General features: G+C 38.8%; 1 protein-coding gene across 8 annotated transcripts in view; it reads right to left on the reverse strand.

The window, feature by feature from the left end:
- TBC1D5 (TBC1 domain family member 5) overlaps window positions 1-19,966 on the reverse strand; it is a 586,162-nt gene that overhangs the window by 425,022 nt on the left and 141,174 nt on the right. For 4 of the 8 annotated variants that reach the window (XM_044938556.2, XM_025286711.3, XM_025286666.3 and 1 more), the window contains one exon: window positions 16,149-16,349. The exons of the other annotated variants lie outside the window; for them this stretch is intronic. The gene's annotated coding sequence lies outside the window, so the exon portion shown is untranslated. The remainder of the gene's footprint in view (window positions 1-16,148; window positions 16,350-19,966) is intronic. 8 annotated transcript variants of the gene reach the window in all.

Raw genomic sequence — 19,966 nt, forward strand, 5'->3', positions numbered from 1 at the left:
ACTTTATCGGTGAAGGCAATGGCACCCCACTCCAGTACTCTTGCCTGGAAAATCCCATGGACGGAGAAGCCTGGTAGGCTGCATGCAGTCCATGGGGTCGCTAAGTCAGACTTGACTGAGCAACTTCACTTTCACTTTTCACTTTCATGCACTGGAGAAGGAAATGGCAACCCACTCCAGTGTTCTTGCCTGGAGAACCCCGGGGATGGGGGAGCCTGGTGGCCTGCTGTCTATGGGATCGCACACAGTCGGACACGACTGAAGCGACTTAGCAGCCGCAGCAGCAGCAGCAGCTACTCCAAAAGCTGATGACACTTCAGAGTTTATGAATAGAGCGTTGTCCTTTCACCTTTTCCTGACACTCCCGAACTTCTTCACTTAAAATTTTTTAATGCAATGCAAATACTGAAGAAAAACCATCCTTAAGTGTTACTCAAAATATGCCACTAACATAAAACCTCAGAGAGACAATAATTGTTTTGCTTAACCTAGAAAAACTATTAGGACAGACTTGGAGGTTGGGGAATGGCCTTCACTAATCGTTTGCAAAGGAACACAAGTGTGTCAGAATGAGATAGCTGGGATTTTTAAAAAACAAACCTGTACTTATAATGGGAAAGTCACTGCAGCCGGCTTAAGTCAACAACCGGAACAGAGAAGCAAAGTCATAGACAACAAAATGGCAGCCTACCGGAGAAATGCACATGAGATACCCAAGGAAGGAGACGACAAGGGAAACAGCGTTAAATAATAAAGTCATTTAACAGGGACTCAGCCAGGAAGACAGCGGAGCAGTCTGTGACACACCACAGAAAGGAGCGCTCCCTGAAGACCCTCCTCAGAGGCATTAGCCATGGAGCACTGGGTGGACACAGCACAAATAACACTTAATGTCACGTGTCAGGCCAGGATACAGTGTGGGCACGTACCAATGAAAAATGAGCATGAACTTGCATTTTTGCTTAAAGGGAAATGCAATAAGATAAACTCTGCCTTCAGAAGGAACCAGAATAAAGCTGTCAGAAGCTGAAGTCCCCTTATCTCTAATCAGTACTTCTGTAGTAGCCAGTGCTCCCACAGAGAACCAAGTACATCGAAGGTAAACCAGACACACCGAGCCTCAGCGCACACGCCCGAGGAAGACAAGCAGACGTGTGCATATAAAGGAGAGACCACGCACAGGGTCTTCCGGTCGAATGGCCAAGGGACTGTTCCAGGTTTTTGGAAAAGGTAGGGTCAGTAAAGAATAGAAATTAGTTATTTAAACGCAAGAGGGAGTCACTAAAGGTACTGTGAGGAAAAGCAAGCACAAGGCTAGTCAGTTTTTTGGTCTCACAATTGCAATTGACCCTTGAATAATTCAGGGGTTAATCTGAGTATAACTTACAGCTGGCTGTCTATATCCAATATTGTAGGCATCTGAGAGTTCAACCAATCACGGACTGTGTACTGCTATTTACTAATTTCTATTGAAAAACATCCATGTGCAGGTGGACCCATGCAGTTCCAACCTGCCTTACTTAAGGGCCAGCTATAACTCTGCTGCCCTTCCCACCCGTTACCCTTCCTAACGAAAGCTCCACCGCACTGGAGAACAGCAAACGAGCCGCGGGAATCACGTCCCAAGACAGGAGCAGGTCCTACAGCCAGAGCGGAAGTAGCACTGCTCTTAAGAACCGGGCTCTTGAGCAAGAATGAGGAGGAAGACAGGACTTTCTGGGAGTTCAGTGGTGAAGAATCCAAGCTCCCAGAGCAGGGGCTGTGGATCTGATCCCTGTCAGAGAACTAGACCCCACACGCCGCAACTAAGCCCCAGTGCCGAATAAATAAACATGAATGTTAACTTTAAAAAAAAGAATGAGTAGGAAGAGCAACATTATTCTATTTCAGAAACAAAGGAGAGTGATCCCAGAGATCACATTTTACCAAGAAAAAAATGCTGGAACTCTAAAGCTATCACTGTATCCAGTATTTCTTGACCTGGGCTGAGGTGACTGGAAGAGATATAAGGAACACAACAGACTCCTGACATTCATAGATGTTTGCATTCATGATTTCACCTGTGTTTAAGCAATCCAGAACATGAAGTAACTTATCATCTTCCTGGTAAGTGAATTTGAACCACAAGTGGCCTATGGCTGGTGTGAGAAAGCAGTTCCGCTTCTGATCTTAATGTAACTGGTAGTTTTCTGGAACATACTCCAGAAATATCTACACATTTGAGAATTTTCAAAAGTCTCAAGACGTGAATCACTCATAAATCCGTGTTGTATGTCTTTCTTACAGTAATATAATATTTTTAAGACACAAAATTCCTAAACTGGAAACGACCATTGATTTACATTGCCAAAATAAAAACCACAAAGGTGTAAGCTGAAAAGGAGACGTCTAAGGCAGCTAGCCCTGGCGAGCCACGATGCTTCTGGTGTGTGACTAGCCAGAAGTGGGAGGCAGCCAGGACGAGCCGTGATGCTTGTGGTGCGTGACCATCCAGAAGCAACACAAAGCTCGAACAAAGACTTTCACAGACGGATCTGTGCTGTGTATGCCTCCTTCCTACCTGTTACTGAGGATAAACCACCCACGTGCCTATCGAAGGCTCATCTCTTCCACACGTGTACCTCGCTTCAGCAATTCTCTACTATTTCCTGTATCACCAGTTCATTCCTCTCTAGGGCATTCTCAATACTGATGCATGCTGCTTCTCTTCTTCTAAAATAAAACATCCTCTCTTGATCAGCATCCCTCTTAAGCCGCCACTCATGCTTCTCCTCCAAGTCAACCCTGAATCTACTCCATCCACCTTGACCCCACTCCACATTGACCCCACTCCACCTTGTATTTAAAACCACTACACTTTGAACCCACTCCAGTAAGACTTCTGTCCTCCACTGAAACTGCCCTTCTCAAAGTCACCATTGTCCTCCCACTGATGACTCCAACAATCAATTCACAGTTCACATGTGACCACACCTCAGCACCGTTTGTCAAGGACAATCACTCCACTTCCTTGATACATTTGTATCACTTGGCTTCCTTGGCTGTCAGATACTCTGAAAGCCACTGTCTTCCTCTTACCTAACTGGTTTTCTTCCCTGCCTCCTGCACTAATTCCTTTCCTCCAACAGCTTCATTTAAAGTGCCCCAAAGTGGAGGCCTTCAACCGTCTCTAGCTGTATCTACCAGATTGCATCAATATTAGACTTTTAAAGATACCATCTACAGCTGATGACTTTTAGGGTTTTTTTTGGTTTTTTTTTTTTTTTTCCATCTTTCCCCTGAACTCTGGGACAGGATCTGTCTCCTTGACCTTTCCACTTGAATGTATAATAAACTTCTTCAACTTAGCATTTCCAGAACCAATCACCTGACCTCCTCCCCCAAGTATGCTTCTCTTATAACCTCCCCCTTTATCATTAAATAAAACTCTTATTCAGACCAAAGACACAATTGAAGCCATTCTTCATATCTCAAATCTCAAAAGCCATAACTCAAATCCAATCAATCGATAAGTTCTGTTGTTCAAGCCACAATGCTCTCTCACTTTCAACCTTCTACATGGACCCTCTGCTTCTGCCCCTGCTCCCGTTACAGCTGCTTCTCAACCTGGAAGCATATAATTCCTTTAAACTATAAATCAGATGTTGATACTTACTTTCCAATAGCTTCCAATCTCATTCAGTATAAAAGCCAAGTACATATCTCTAAAGGCCTAGACTCCCAGTCACTGCTCTCCTTTGATCCCTACTAGGCAACATTCAGAAAACTAAGATCATGGCATCCGGTCCCATCAATTCATGGCAAACAGATGGGGAAATAATGGAAACATTGACAGATTTAGTTTTGGGGAGCTCCAAAATCACTGCAGATGGTGACTGCAGCCATAAAATTAAAAGACACTTGCCATCCTAAAGGAAATAAGTCCTGAATATTCACTGAAGGACTGATGCAGAAACTTCAATACTTTGGCCACCTGATATGAAGAACTGACTCATTTGAAAAGACCCTGATGTTGGGAAAGATTGAAGGTGGGAGGAGAAGGGGACGACAGAGGATGAGATGGTTGGATGGCATCACCGACTCAATGGACATGAGTTTGAGTAAGCTCGAGGAGTTGGTGATGGACTGGGAGGCCTGGCGTGCTGTAGTCCATGGGGTCACAAAGAGTCGGACATGATGGAGAAACTGAACTGAACTGAACTGCTCCTTGGAAGAAAAGTTATTACAAACCTCCACAGCACATTAAAAAGCAGAGACATTACTTTGCCAACAAAGGTCCATCTAGTCAAGGCTATGGTTTTTCCAGAAGTCATGTATGGATGTGAGAGTTGGACCATAAAGAAAGCTGAGCACTGAAGAATTGATGCTTTTGAACTGTGGTGTTGGAGAAGACTCTTGAGAGCCCCTTGGATCTCTGCAAGGAGATCCAACCAGTCCATCCTAAAGGAGATCAGTCCTGGGTGTTCACTGAAAGGACTGATGCTGAAGCTGAAACTCCAATACTTTGGCCACTGGATGTGAAGAGCTGACTCACTGGAAAAGACTCTGACTGAAGGCAGGAGGAGAAAGGGACGACAGAGGATGAGATGGCTGGATGGCATCACTGACTCAATGGACATGAGTCTGAGTAAGCTCTGGGAGTTGGTGATGGACAGGGAGGCCTGGCGTGCTGCAGTTCATGGGGTTGCAAAGATTCGGACACAACTGAGCAACTGAACAGAACTGGACTTTCAAGTTGCTGCAGTCGCGCTGACCACTCGGTTGATTCTTGGACACATCAGTAACACTCCTCCATCAGAGCCCGCGCAGCTCTGCCTGCACTGCTTACCTCCTCACCTGTACTGAAGTGTTAGCTTTCAGTGACTCCATTGTCACCTTCCAGGGGAGGCGTCCCTGACCGTCCATGTGATCTACACCAGTCTCCCTGTAACATTAACTCTCTATCCTCCTCTTCTGGCTCTGTTTTCCTTCACAGCCCCACTACCTAACCAGCTGCATGTTTTCATTGTCTTACTTCTTATCAACCTCTCTACTCTAAAAAGCAAAATCATTAACAATTTTTCCCTATTTCATTTTCACTGTGATATCTCTTAGAAAACTTTTCAATGAGTAGACTGGGTTCAAATCTTCAGGAAGAATAATGGATGTTAGAAACAAACTGAGCAAAGTCTTCAAAGTTCTGAGGAAAATTATTTTATATCTAGAAACGTATACCCAGCAAAATTGTCAATCAAATGTGAGAACCAAACAAAAAACCCCAGTTTCTAATATGCATAATTCAGAAAATTTATCTTTTATCATTTAACTTTATGAAGATTTGTTTCAATTGTAATAATAGGACACAACAAACATGAGTACTAACCCAGGAATATAATGAAAAGAAATCTGAGGACAATACTTCAACAAAAGGCCAAGGAAATTCTGGTCCACACTAAAAGAGAAGGTCTAGGTTAAGTGATGTTATTTCTTCAGCAAGAGAGTAGGTAACCTTACAAAAAAATTTATTTTATGATTTAAAATCATACATTTTAAAGCCTAAAAGTACAACTGTGGTGGTATCCATGAATGGAGACGCACAGACCGACTTCCTCTGAGCGTTAAGCAGAAGGAATGGTAATTAGAAAGTCTGGTAAAAACAAAGAACTATACCCACAAGCAGGGAAAAAAAAAAAGAGCCACAGTATAAATATGAAGCAAAATATAGTATGATTTTGAGAAAATGAAGAACAGTAGAAATTGTTTCTCCTGGAAAACAATTTCTACTGGTCAGTTAATCCGGGACAGGAAGCAGAATTAAGAGATACTCTGAACTGATGTATAATCACTGTATAAGAAATAATGGAGATAAAGCATTTCTCTACAGTGTTATTTTGCTGCAAGTCATTTATCAGTATCATATTCTAATTTTCAAATAAAATGGAAAATAACCTGTGTTAACAACATGTGGAGAAACTGGAACCCTCATACATTGCTGGTGGGACTATAAAATGCGACAGCCCCTGTGTTAAGCAATTTGGTGATTCCTCAGAAAAATAAATAAAGAATTACACCATTACTAAGCAATTATACTCCTAGGTATAGACCTAACAGAACTGGAAACAGGAGCTCAGATAAGAACATGTGCACATAAATTCTTGAGGCACTTTTCTCAAAAGCCAAAAAGCAGAAGAAAATCCTGTGAGGCTCCTCTGTCCGTGGAATCTTCCAGGGAAGAATCCTGGAGTGGGGTGCCACTCCCTTCTCCCGGGGATCTCCCCAACCCCAGGACTGCACCTGAATCTCCTGCACTGTAGGCAGAGTCTTTACCGTCTGAACCACCAGGGAATCCGAGCATATTATAAATACAGTGGACTATGACCCAGCTGTGGAAATGCATAAAATACTGGTGTACAGCTGACACAAGCTGTAACACGGATGGACCCTGAAAACAGCTTGCCAGGTGAAAGAAGTCACACATTAAAGACCACACACTGTACACAACTCCACTGAAGTGAATCAAGATGGATAAATCCTTAGAGACAAAATACAAACTGATGATGGACACCAGGTACTGGGAGGAGGTCAGAACGAGGAGAAGCTGCTTAAAGAGAACGTCACCTCAGTCAATCATTCTACAGTAAAGATGTTCTACTCTCAGATCAGCCTTCCTATTTTCATATGTCCACAGTCTTTAAAGATTTCCATAATTTTACTTCATACTGGAAGGCTGTTAGGATCAAATATTTATGATTTTAAAGCCTCTTAGGATCAAGTCTCGAGTTCACTAATCATGTAAGTTTCATGTCATTTTTCCCCTCCATTAAATGCAACTAAAAATTTTAAAACTATGTTATATTTTTCAAATACTACATCAGTTCATGAATACAAGGTAGGGTTAGGGGTTTTTAGCTTGTTTCTTTTGTATATTAATTATTTGTTTCACTCTACTAATATACCATTGACCTTAACATAATACAATAAAACTTAAGATATATCATGTGATTGTTAACTTTGATGTACTCCTGTCCACTTGCTGATACATGCTTTTGTTGCCTTTGTTTTTTATATTAATTTTTAAAAATTGCCAGGACCAATGTGAAACAGTTTACCCCATTTGCCTCTATGAGGTTTATAGCGAAATGTTTGTGTTCAAGTCTTTAGTCCATCTGGAGTTGACTCTGTACATCATGTAAGATGGGAGGCCGAGGCCATTCCTCTGCCTGTGACTGCCCAATTTCCCCAATACTATTTACTGAACAGACTATCCTTTGCCCAATCAATATGCTCCTTTGTCATAACTTAATATACCATCCAAGTGTGGCTTTATTTCTGTTCTCACTTCTTTTACACTAGTCTACATGGCCATTTTTATGCTAATACCATGCTGTTTAGATTATTATATCTTTGTAATAAAGTTTAAAATCATGAAGTGTGGTGCTTTCAGCTTTGTTCTTTCTCAAGAGTGCTCTATTTAGGGTATTTTGTGGATACATACAAACTTTAGGATTGCTTTTCTACTTTGTGAAAAATGCCAGCTGACTTCAGATGCAGAATTCACTGAATCTATATTGTTCTGGGTGCTATGAACATTTTAGCAACATAATTCTTCCTTTCCATCTGCAGAGAATATTTTTCCATTTCTTTGTGTATACTTCAGCTTATTTCATCAATGTCTTATAATCATCAGTATCCATATCTTTCAACTCCTTGGTAAAATTTATTCCTGAGTTTTATTCTTTTTGATGCAACTGTAAATGGGACTTTATCCTTAATTTCTCTGATAGTTCCCCGTTGTTGTACTTCAGTCCCTAAGTTGTGTCCAGCCCTTTGTGACCCCATGGATCACAGCATGCCAGGCTTCCCTGTGCTTCACTATCTAAGGAGTTTGCACAAACTCATGTCCACTGAGTTGGTGATGCCATCCAACCATGTCATCTCTCATGGTCTGTCACCCACTTCTCATGTTCTTAATCTTTCCCAGCATCAGGGTCTTTTCCAAAGAGTCAGTTCTTCACATCAGGTGGCCAAAGTATTGGAGCTTCAGCTTCAGCATCAGTCTTTCCAATGGATATTCAAGGTTGATTCCCTTTAGGATTGACTGGTTTGATCTCCTTGCTGTCCAAGGGACTCTCAAGAGTCTTTTTTAACACCAACAGTTCAAAAGCATCAATTCTTCAACACCCAGGCTTTTTATAGTCCAATTTTCACATATGTACATGACTGTTGAAAAAAACACAGCTTTAACTAGATGGATCTTTGTCAGCAAAGTGATGTCTCTTTTTAATACAGTATCTAGGTTTGTCATAGCTTTTCTTCCAAGCAGCAAGCATCTTTTAATTTCACGGCTGTAGTCACCTTCAGCAGTGATTTTGGAGCCCAAGAAAATAACATGTCACTGTTTCCACTTTTTTTCTATTTGCCATGAAGTGATGGGACCAGATGCCATGATCTTATTTTTTTAAATGTTGAGTTTTAAGCCAGCTTTTTCACCCTCCTCTCTCATCTTCATCAGGAGGCTCTTTAGTTCCTCTTCGCTTTCTGCCATTTGAGTGGTATCACCTGAATATTTGAGGTTGTTGATATTTCTCCTGCCAACCTTGATTCCAGCTTGTGATTTACCCAGGCTGGCATTTCACGTGATACACTGTGCATATTAAGTAAGTAAGGTGACAACATACAGTTTTAACATACTCCTTTCCCAGTTTTGAACCAGTTCATTGTTCCAGGTAGTTCTAACTGATGTTGCTTGATCTGCATACAGGTTTCTCAGAAGACAGGTAAGGTGGTCTGGTATTACAATCTCTTTAAGCATTTTCCACAGTCTGTTGTGATCCACACAGTCAAAGGCTTTAAAGTAGTCAATGAAGCAGTAGAAGATGTTTTTCTGGAATTCCCTTGTTTTCTTCTATGACACAGTGGATGTTGGGTATTGATCTCTGGTTCCTCTGCCTTTTCTAAACCCAGCCTGTACATCCGGAAGTTCTCAGTTCACATACTGTTGGAACCTCGACTGAAATATTTTGGGCATTACCTTCGTAGCATGAGGAATGAGTGAGACTGTACAGCAGTTCTTAGTCTCTTCTGCTTCTGTTAGGTCCTTGCCATTTCTATCCTTTTTTGTACCCATCTTTGCATGAAATGTTCCTTTGGAATGTCTAGTTTTCTTGAAGAGATCTCTAGTATTTCCCACTCTATTGTTTTCCTCTATTTCTTCGCGCCATTTTCTTAAGAAAGCCTTCTTATCTCTGCTTGCTATTCTCTGGAACTTTGCATTCAGCTGGGTCTGTCTTTCCCTTTCTGCCCTGCCTTTCATCTCTCTTCTTTACTCAGCGATTAGTATCTGTAAAGCCTCCATCTGCCTTACTGCATTCCTCTTTCTTTGGGATGGTTTTGTCACTGCTTCCTGTACAATGTCATGAACATCCATCCATAGCTCTTCAGGCACCTTGTCTACCAGATCTAACTTGTTGAATCTGCTCATCACCTCCACTGTATAACTATTAGTGTACAGAAATGCAACTGATTTTTGTATATTGATTTTGTATCCTGCAACTTTAGTGAATTTATTAACAGGATTTTTTCTGGTGGTGTTTTCAACATATAATATCATACCTCTGACAATAAAAAGTTCTATTCCTTTCTGATCTGAATACTTTTTCTTATTCTTGATTTCTCTGGCTAGAACTTCCAGTATTATGTCAAACAAAATTGGTGAGGTTGTTTCTTTAATATGAGGAACACCATCTTTTTCTCATGGTTACTCATTACAAAAACAACTGTGATATACAGCCCAAGTAAAGAATACTCAGCTCCTTGGGGATGGGGGTAGCGGGGCAGGCAGGGGAGGCAGGAAGCTTGGGCATTCTTATTGTCCACCTGATCTCAGGAAAAAGGCTTTTAGCTTTTCACTATTAAGTATGATGTTACCTATGGTTGTTCATATGTGGTCTTTACTGTGTTTAATAAGTTGCCACTATGTCCTGTTTCTTGAGAGCTTATACCATGAATGGATGCTGAATTCTGTCAAATGCTCCTTCTGCATCTACTAAGATGATCATATGATTTTCATCCTTCATTTTATTAATGCAGTGTATCACAATGATTTCAGGATGCTGAACCACACTTACATCCCTGCAAAGACAGAAAAATCCCACTTGATCCGGTTGTATAATCTCCATGTACTATTGAATTTGGCTGAATACAGTTTGTTGAGGATTTCTGCATCTGCATTCATCAGAGCTATTGGCTGGTAACTTTTTTGTAGTGTCCATGCCTGGTTTTGGTCTCAGGGTAATGCTTACCTGATAAAACAGAAATGTGCCCTCCTCTTACATTTTCTGCAAGAGTTTGAGACGGTTTGATGTTAATTCTACTTTGAACGTTTGGCAGAATTAATCAGTGAAGCCATCTGTGCCAGAACGTGGCTAGCACTTTTCTGATTCAATCTATCAGATTATTCAGATTCTCTCTTTCTTCAATATGATAGGTCGCATTTTCCTAGAAACTTAACCACTTCTAATTTGTCCAATTTGTTGGTGAATAATTATTCATAGTAGCTTCTTATGAACTTCTGTATTTCATGCTGTTGTTTTCCCCACCTTGGTATATCCAGCTTAAGTTTTCTCTATTTCATCTTTAAAAAACAACAACAACAACAACTTCGTTTCACTGATATTATCTGTTGTTATTTTAATTTCTATTTATTTGTGTTCTTTGTTTTTCCCATTATTCAACTAATTTTGTGCTTAGTTTGTTCTTTTCTGTTCCTTGACATGTAATTTGAGTGATTTATTTGGGCTTTCTATTCTTTTTCTTCTCTGTGTGCAGTTTTTTTTTTTAATTGAATGAAATTGATTCTATAGTGTTCTACAAATTTTATTCTTCAAATTCTATAGTGTTCTACAATTTTCAAAAATTTCACACACGTGATTCACATACTTCTATAATATTCCTTTTTTCCCCCTGCCCTTCTGTTGCCTTTCCCCACTTCCTTCTCCCAGCTGGTAAACACTAGTTGGTTCTCTAGAAGACTGCTTCTTTTTTGTTTCATTCATTGATTTGTTGTATTTTTTAGATTCCACATGTAAGTGGTATTGTACAGTGTTTGTCTTTCTCTGACTTACTTTACTTAGACTAATGCCCTCCACGTCCACCTATGTTGCTCCAGATGGAATATCTCATCATTTGCCAATGGCTGAGTAGCATCCCAGTGTGTGTGTTTGTACACAAAGCATCTTCTTTCTCCAATCATCTGCTCATAGGCACTTCCACGGCCTGGCGATCGTAACAGTGCTGCTGCCAACAGTGGGCGCAGACAGCTCTGTCACAGCGTCTGTATTTTCTCCGAATATGTGCCCAGGGGTGGGGCTGCTGAACCAAGTGGTAGTTCTTTTTTTTCATTTTTTGAGAAACTTCCAAACTGTTTTTCACAATGGTTGCACATATGTCCATTCTAATCAACAGGGTACAAGGGTTTTCTTTCTTTCCACATCCTCGCCAACGTTTATTATTTGTGTTCTCTTCGACGACAGCCATTCTAACCAGTGTGAGGTGGTATTTCATCACCGAAGTATCACCACTGAGGTACTATCTCAAACAAACGCACATGCTTTGACTTGTATTTCCCTGATTATTAGTGATGCTGAGCATCTTTTCATGTGCCTACTGGTCACCTGCATTTCCTCTTTTGAAAAATGTATTCAGTTCATCTGCCCATTTTTTTAATCACTTTTTTCGTATGTTGAGTTAAATGAACTATTACACATGTTGGATATTAACCCCTTATTGGTCACATCATTTGCAAATCTCTCTTCACATTCGGTATGCTGTATTTTTCTTACATTGATGGCTTCCTTTGCTGTACAGAAACTTTAATTAGGTCCTATTTGTGTATTGTTGTTTTTCTTTTTTTTTGCTTTAGGAGATGAATCCAAAAACTACTGCTGTGATTTATTTCAGAGAGTGTTCCGATTCTAGGAGTTTATAATATCTGGTCTTACATTTAGGACTTTATAGTCTATTTTTTACTTTATTTTTCTTCCTTGTGTTAGAGAATACTGCAATTTCATTCTTTGACATGTATCTGCCCAGTGTTCCCACACTACTTATTGAAGAGATTGTCTTTTCTCCATTGCGTATTTGTGCCTCCCTTGTCAGATTAATTGACCATAAGCATGTGGTTTATTTCTGGGCTCTCTATTATGTTCCACTGACATATGTATCTTTTTTCAATTATCGTAGCTTTGTAGAGTAGTCTGAAATCAGGATATGTGATTCCTCCAGCTCTTTTCTTCTATCTCAAATTTGCGTTATCTGTTTGAGGTCTTTGGTGTTTTCATGCCAAATTTTAAATTATTTATTCTAGTTCTGTGAAAAATGCCATTGATATCTTGATAGGAATTGCACTGAATATGGAGATTGCCTTAGTAATGGTCAGTCAGTTCAGTTCAGTGGCTCAGTCGGGTCCGATTCTTTGCAACCCCATGAATCACAGCACATCAGGCCTTCCTGTTTATCACCAACTCCCAGAGTTCACTCAAACTCATGTTCATCGAGTTGGTGATGACATCCAGCCATCTCATCCTCTGTCGTCCCCTTTTCCTCCTGCCCCCAATCCCTCCCAGCAGCAGTGTCTTTTCCAATGAGTCAACTCTTCGCAAAAGGTGGCCAAAGTACTGGATTTCCAGCTTTAGCATCATTCCTTCCACAGAAATCCCAGGGTTGATCTCCTTCAGAATGGACTGGTTGGATCTCCTTGCAGTCCAAGTGATTCTCAAGAGTCTTCTCCAACACCACAGTTCAAAAGCACCAATTATTCAGCACTCAGCTTTCTTGACAGTCCAACTCTTACATCCATACATGACCACAGGAAAAAACATAGCCTTGACTAGACAGACCTTTGTTAGCAAAGTAATATCTCTGCTTTTTAATACACTGTCTAGGTTGGTCATAACTTTCCTTCCAAGGAGTAAGATCTTTTAATTTCATGGCTGCAATCACAATCTGCAGTGATCTTGGAGCCCAAAAAAATAAAGTCTGACACTGTTTCCATTGTTTCCCCATCCATTTCCCATGAAGTAATGGGACCAGATGCCATGATCTTAGTTTTCTGAATGTTGAGTTTTAAGCCAACTTTTTCACTCTCCACTTCCACTTTCATCAAGAGGCTTTTCTTTAGTTCTTCTTCACTTTCTGCCATAAGGGTGGTGTCATCTGCATATCTGAGGTTATTGATATTTCTCCCGGCAAACTTGATTCCAGCTTGTGCTTCTTCCAGACCAGCATTTCTCATGAGGTACTCTGCATAGAAGTTAAATAAGCAGGGTGACAGTATACAGCCTTGACATACTCCTTTTCCTATTTGGAACCAGTCTGTTGTTCCATGTCCAGTTCTAACTGTTGCTTCCTGACCTGCATATAGGCTTCTCAAGAGGCAGATCAGGTGGTCTGGTATTCCCATCTCTTGAAGAATTTTTCACAGTTTATTGTGATCCACACAGTTAAAGGCTTTGGCATAGTCGATAAAGCAGAAATAGATGATTTTCTGGAACTCTCTTGCTTTTTTGATGATCCAGCGGATGTTGGCAATTTGATCTCTGGTTCCTCTGCCTTTTCTAAAACCAGCTTGAACATCTGGAAGTTCACGGTTCACGTATTGCTGAAGCCTGGCTTAGAGAATTTTGAGCATTACTAGCCTGTGAGATGAGTGCAATTGTGCGGTAGTTTGAGCATTCTTTGGCATTGCCTTTCTTTGGGACTGGAATGAAAACTGACTTTTTCCTGTCCTGTGGCCACTGCTGAATTTTCCAAATTTACTGGCAGTTAGTAATGGTAGTAACAGTCAATTTAACAACATTAATTCTTCCAATTCAAAAATATATTTTCCCATCTGTTTGTGCTGTCGATTTCTTTCATTGGTATCGTACAGTTTTCTGAGTACAAGTTTTTTATCTCCTTACTGAGGTTTGTTCCTAAGTATTGCACTCTTTTTGATGAGATGGTAAATGGAACTGTTTCCTCAATCTCTCTCTCTGATAATTCATTGCTGGTATATAGAAATGCAAGAGATTTCTATATATCAATTTTGCATCCTGAAATTTTACTGAATTCACAGATGAGCTCCAATGGTTTTCTGGTGGCATCTTTAGGATTTCCTATGTATAGTATCATGTCACCTGCAAACAGTGACAGTCTTACTTCTTCCTTTCTAATATGGATTTGTTTTATTTCTTTTTCTTCTCTGATTGCTGAGGCTAGGACCTCCAAAACTGAGCTGAATAAAATTGAAGATAGTGGGCACCCCTGAGATTTCCTTTCTTAATATAGGTGCTTATTGCTATAAACTTTCCTCTGAGCATAATTTTTATCTTCTTTTTACTTTTCTGTATATACTAAACTTTCTAAAATATATATTACATTTTTAATTTGTGAAAAGGATAAAAATGTTAAATAAAATCAGAAGGAACACCAGAATGGACCACTTTGGGGGAAAAAAATATATTATTCTAAGCTGATATAAAGGACTTAGAAGTTTGAAATATTTTAAAGCAAGAATGATGAGAGCATCAGCATGCACAATTTACAAAGATAGAATGAAAAAAATAGAACTTTTAAAAATTCACCTTACTATAAAGGAATGATTCTATTAAAGATTTTCTTCCATTTGTACTTTGAAATATGACCACTGGTATCTGTGTTCTTACTGCAAAAGAACCAATAAGTGCTCCAATATTTTTCAGCAGTTACACAGTTCTTTCCCCAAGTCATCTGATAACTTGAATCAAAAGAGATGAGAAGCACAGAGAAGACAGCAGAAAAGCTGCTGGACTGAAACAGAAAACAAATTTCCTCATTCCATTTATTTTCCCTACAAGTCAGTCATAAAGTGATCTACAGTAGGACTTTTTGAAATTGCAAAAGTGATACATCATTGGACAGGGAAATAAATGTAATTATGGGTATCAGTATATATTAAATGAAGTAAACAAAAAATGTAATAAAATAGAACACCGTATACATTCAAGGTAGCCAAGGCAGAATTGTTTCACCAACTTTTGTTAGCTTCATTTGTGCATTTATGCCTGAGGAAAATGTCTCATAAATACAAAATTTATTTCTTACTAAGGGTTGTGTTAAAAAAAAAAATGTGAATCCTACCTATTTGATATACCTTCAACTCTAAGTTCAATCATTCTAAATTTGCAACGCCTTCAACAAACTTAATGAACATCAGAATGTAGGTAGGTGGTTGGAAGGTAGGAACGAAAGAAAGAAAAAAGGTAAAGAAAAAGGAAAAGAGATAAGAATACAAAAAGTAAAGTCTTCAATAAGAAAAGGGCTGAAAGTATTCTGGTGGGAAAATATTTTAAAGCCCAATGCAAGTTTAATTAAGAAAGAAGGAAAACAATGAAGAAAAGGAAAAGACTGGAAGTTGGTGGGTCAATAGATAAATGGAAAGAAATTGTCAAGGAACTCTATGTTACAGGGTAACATTATTCCCTGACTGAGTCTGCAATCTAAACTCAGTATAAGTGTATAAACACATACATACACGTATACACATACACGGAGAAGGAAATAGCAACCCATTCCAGTATTCTTGACTGGAGAATTCAATGGACAGGGGAGCCTGGTGTGCTACGGTCCATGGGATCACAAAGAGTCGGACATGACTGAACACACAGCATATACACATACATACACATCAACACACATTTTCTGTACACAAATCTGTAAAACAGATTATGATAACTATCATAAGGGTATTATTATGAAATGAACGTTTATCATTTCCCAAAACTAAATCTTAATTCCCAGCGTAATGGCATAGGAGTGAGTTCTCTGTGAGGTGATTAGGTCCTAAGGGTGGAGCCCTCATAAATGGGATTGGTGCCCTTATAAACAGAGACAGTAGAGAACTCTTTTATTCTTCCACCATGTAAAGACAGCAGGAAGACGCCCATCTATGAACCAGCATGTGGATCCTCACCAGATGCAAAATTTGCTAGCATCTTGATCTTAGACATCCCAGTTTCCAAAACAGTGAAAAATAAATTTCTGTGATTTGTAAGTCACACAATCTATGGGATATTTGTTACAGAAGCCAGACTAAGACAGATGTTAATAGCACTGAACTTAAAACGTACGTTTTGAAATTAACATATACATACCTTTCACGAAAACTTTATTGATCCACAAATCTAACTGACACTTGCAAATGCATGCTCCTGTTACGGCCCACAGACGATGGTAGGCTCTGTGCAACAGAATTCTCCAATAAAATCTTGGTTGGCCAATAGGAAGTAAACAGTCAAGAAACAGAGATCAGCTGAGCTCTGCCTCAGCTGAGCTTCAGGATAAACAGCAAATACCTAGAAGAATAAATAAATAAAATAGCTTCAAATATGCCTAGCCCTATGCAAAGGAGTCAAAGCCATCAATGCAAAAAGCTGAAAAAATTTATGCCATATTTTTGGCTCTTAGGAGACAAATGTTAGCTTATACATTAATCACCCTTTCCATCATCTAAAATAGAAGAAAGAAACTCACTTTGTAATACTCACCGCAAATCAATCAATGTAATACACCACATTAACAAATTGAAAAATAAAACCATATGATTATCTCAATAGATGCAGAGAAAGCCTTTGACAAAATTCAACATCCATTTATGATAAAAACTCTCCAGAAAGCAGGAATAGAAGGAACATACCTCAACATAATAAAAGCTATATATGACAAACCCACAGCAAACATTATCCTCAATGGTGAAAAATTGAAAGCATTTCCTCTAAAGTCAGGAACAAGACAAGGGTGCCCACTTTCACCATTACTATTCAACATAGTTTTGGAAGTTTTGGCCACAGCAATCAGAGCAGAAAAAGAAATAAAAGGAATCCAAATTGGGAAAGAAGAAGTAAAGCTCTCACTGTTTGCAGATGACATGATCCTCTACATAGAAACCCTAAAGACTCCACCAGAAAATTACTAGAACTAATCAATGACTATAGTAAAGTTGCAGGATATAAAATCAACACACAGAAATCCCTTGCATTCCTATACACTAATAATGAGAAAACAGAAAGAGAAATTAAGGAAACAATTCCATTCACCATTGCAACGGAAAGAATAAAATACTTAGGAATATATCTACCTAAAGAAACTAAAGACCTATATATAGAAAACTATAAAACACTGGTGAAAGAAATCAAAGAGGACACTAACAGATGGAGAAATATACCATGTTCATGGATTGGAAGAAACAATATAGTGAAAATGAGTATACTACCCAAAACAATTTATAGATTCAATGCAATCCCTATCAAGCTACCAACGGTATTCTTCACAGAGCTAGAACAAATAATTTCACAATTTGTATGGAAATACAAAAAATCTCGAATAGCCAAAGTGATCTTGAGAAAGAAGAATGGAACTGGAGGAATCAACCTACCTGACTTCAGGCTCTACTACAAAGCCACAGTTATCAAGACAGTATGGTACTGGCACAAAGACAGAAATATAGATCAATGGAAGAAAACAGAAAGCCCAGAGATAAATCCATGCACATATGGACACCTTATCTTTGACAAAGGAGGCAAGAACATACAATGGATTAAAGACAATCTCTTTAACAAGTGATGCTGGGAAAACTGGTCAACCACCTGTAAAAGAATGAAACTAGAACACTTTCTAACACCATACACAAAAATAAACTCAAAATGGATTAAAGATCTCAACGTAAGACCAGAAACTATAAAACTCTTAGAGGAGAACATAGGCAAAACACTCTCTGCAATACATCACAGCAGGATCCTCTATGACCCACCTCCCAGAATGTTGGAAATAAAAGCAAAAATAAACAAATGGGACCTAATTAACCTTAAAAGCTTCTGCACATCAAAGGAAACTATTAGCAAGGTGAAAAGACAGCCTTCAGAATGGGAGAAGATAATAGTAAATGAAGCAACTGACAAACAACAAATTTCAAGAATATACAAGCAACTCCTACAGCTCAATTCCAGAAAAATAAATGACCCAATCAAAAAATGGGCCAAAGAATTAAATAGACATTTCTCCAAAGAAGACATACAGATGGCTAACAAACACATGAAAAGATGCTCAACATCACTCATTATCAGAGAAATGCAAATCAAAACCACTATGAGGTATCATTTTCACGCCAGTCAGAATGGCTGCGATCCAAAAATCTACAAGTAATAAATGCTAGAGAGGGTGTGGAGAAAAGGGAACCCTCTTACACTGTTGGTGGGAATGCAAACTAGTACAGCCACTATGGAGAACAGTGTGGAGATTCCTTAAAAAAACTGGAAACAGAACTGCCTTATGATCCAGCAATCCCACTGCCGGGCATACACACTGAGGAAACCAGAAGGGAAAGAGACACGTGTACCCCAATGTTCATCGCAGCACTGTTTATAATAGCCAGGACATGGAAGCAACCTAGATGTCCATCAGCAGATGAATGGATAAGAAAGCTGTGGTACATATACACAATGGAGTATTACTCAGCCATTAAAAAGAATACATTTGAATCAGTTCTAATGAGGTGGATGAAACTGGAGCCTATTACACAGAGTGAAGTAAGCCAGAAAGAAAAACACCAATACAGTATACTAACGCATATATATGGAATTTAGAAAGATGGTAACAATAACCCTGTGTACGAGACAGCAAAAGAGACACTGATGTATAGAACAGTCTTATGGACTCTGTGGGAGAGGGAGAGGGAGAGGGTGGGAAGATTTGGGAGAATGGCATTGAAACATGTAAAATATCATGTATGAAACAAGTTGCCAGTCCAGGTTCGAAGCAGAATACTGGATGCTTGGGGCTGGTGCACTGGGACGACCCAGAGGGATGGTATGGGGAGGCAGGAGGGAGGAGGGTTCAGGATGGGGAACACATGTATACCTGTGGCGGATTCATTTTGATATTTGGCAAAACGAATACAATTATGTAAAGTTTAAAAATAAAATAAAATTAAAAGAAAAAAAATAATACTCACAGCATTATAATACCAAAAAAACCCTAAAACACCTCAATATAAAATACATCACCTCTTATCACTTTATTTCACTGACATGAAGCAAAAGTGCTCAAATAAGAAATGCACTACTCTAATACATAATAAAATAATAAGTATTAAAATTACATAAGCTAGAAAATGGAAATCTGACATTTTAAAACAAATGTGAAAAAACTCCACTGAAAACTAATTCCAAAGTACTAGTAAAATGTAAAAATAGAATACAGTTGTATCAGTGTGGCAAGTAAATATTATTTGTGAATTAAAAATTAACTTCCTTAGCCTTTTTGCCTACAGAAAAACATTTATCACCTTTAGTAATATACTGTAATACACTTCCACAAATCCTATCTGACAGGGATACATCTCTACATAAAATTTTCAAGAATATCCACAGAATTTCTTAAATATCTATCTAAAGTAAAGAACCTCTAAAGGATAATAAATTATCAAACAATATGATCACTCTTTTCTAGATTTCATTCTGTATTAGCTTATAGCTTATTGGTGACTCGGTATATGCACAAAAAGACAATACTTAGGCAATAAAAAGTAAAATATAAATCAAAACCATGGAATTGAAAAGCATTATAACAGGTATATATGAAACTTCTGGGATCAAAAGAAATTACTTAAAACACATTTTAACATCATATGCTACTAAAACCAAATAACAAAGTATGATTTCTAAAGACTACAAATGAATGTAGCATTGATCGCTACATAGATTTACAGAAACTGTTTCATGCTCCTGTAACTGAATATAATTCATGTTTTGTTTGCTTGTTAGATAAAGAGAATGATTTATTACATTCTGATGGAGCATTTCCTTATTTTAACTTTCAATCTTATCTGAAAAGTTACAAACAATATGTTTCTAAGTTATATAATCTATAAATGGAAAACACCCAGATAACAGCAACAGCGCCTTGGACAGCACAC

Source organism: Bubalus bubalis, chromosome 1 (assembly GCF_019923935.1).
Source record: "Bubalus bubalis isolate 160015118507 breed Murrah chromosome 1, NDDB_SH_1, whole genome shotgun sequence".
NCBI classification, from domain to species: Eukaryota; Metazoa; Chordata; class Mammalia; order Artiodactyla; family Bovidae; genus Bubalus; species Bubalus bubalis.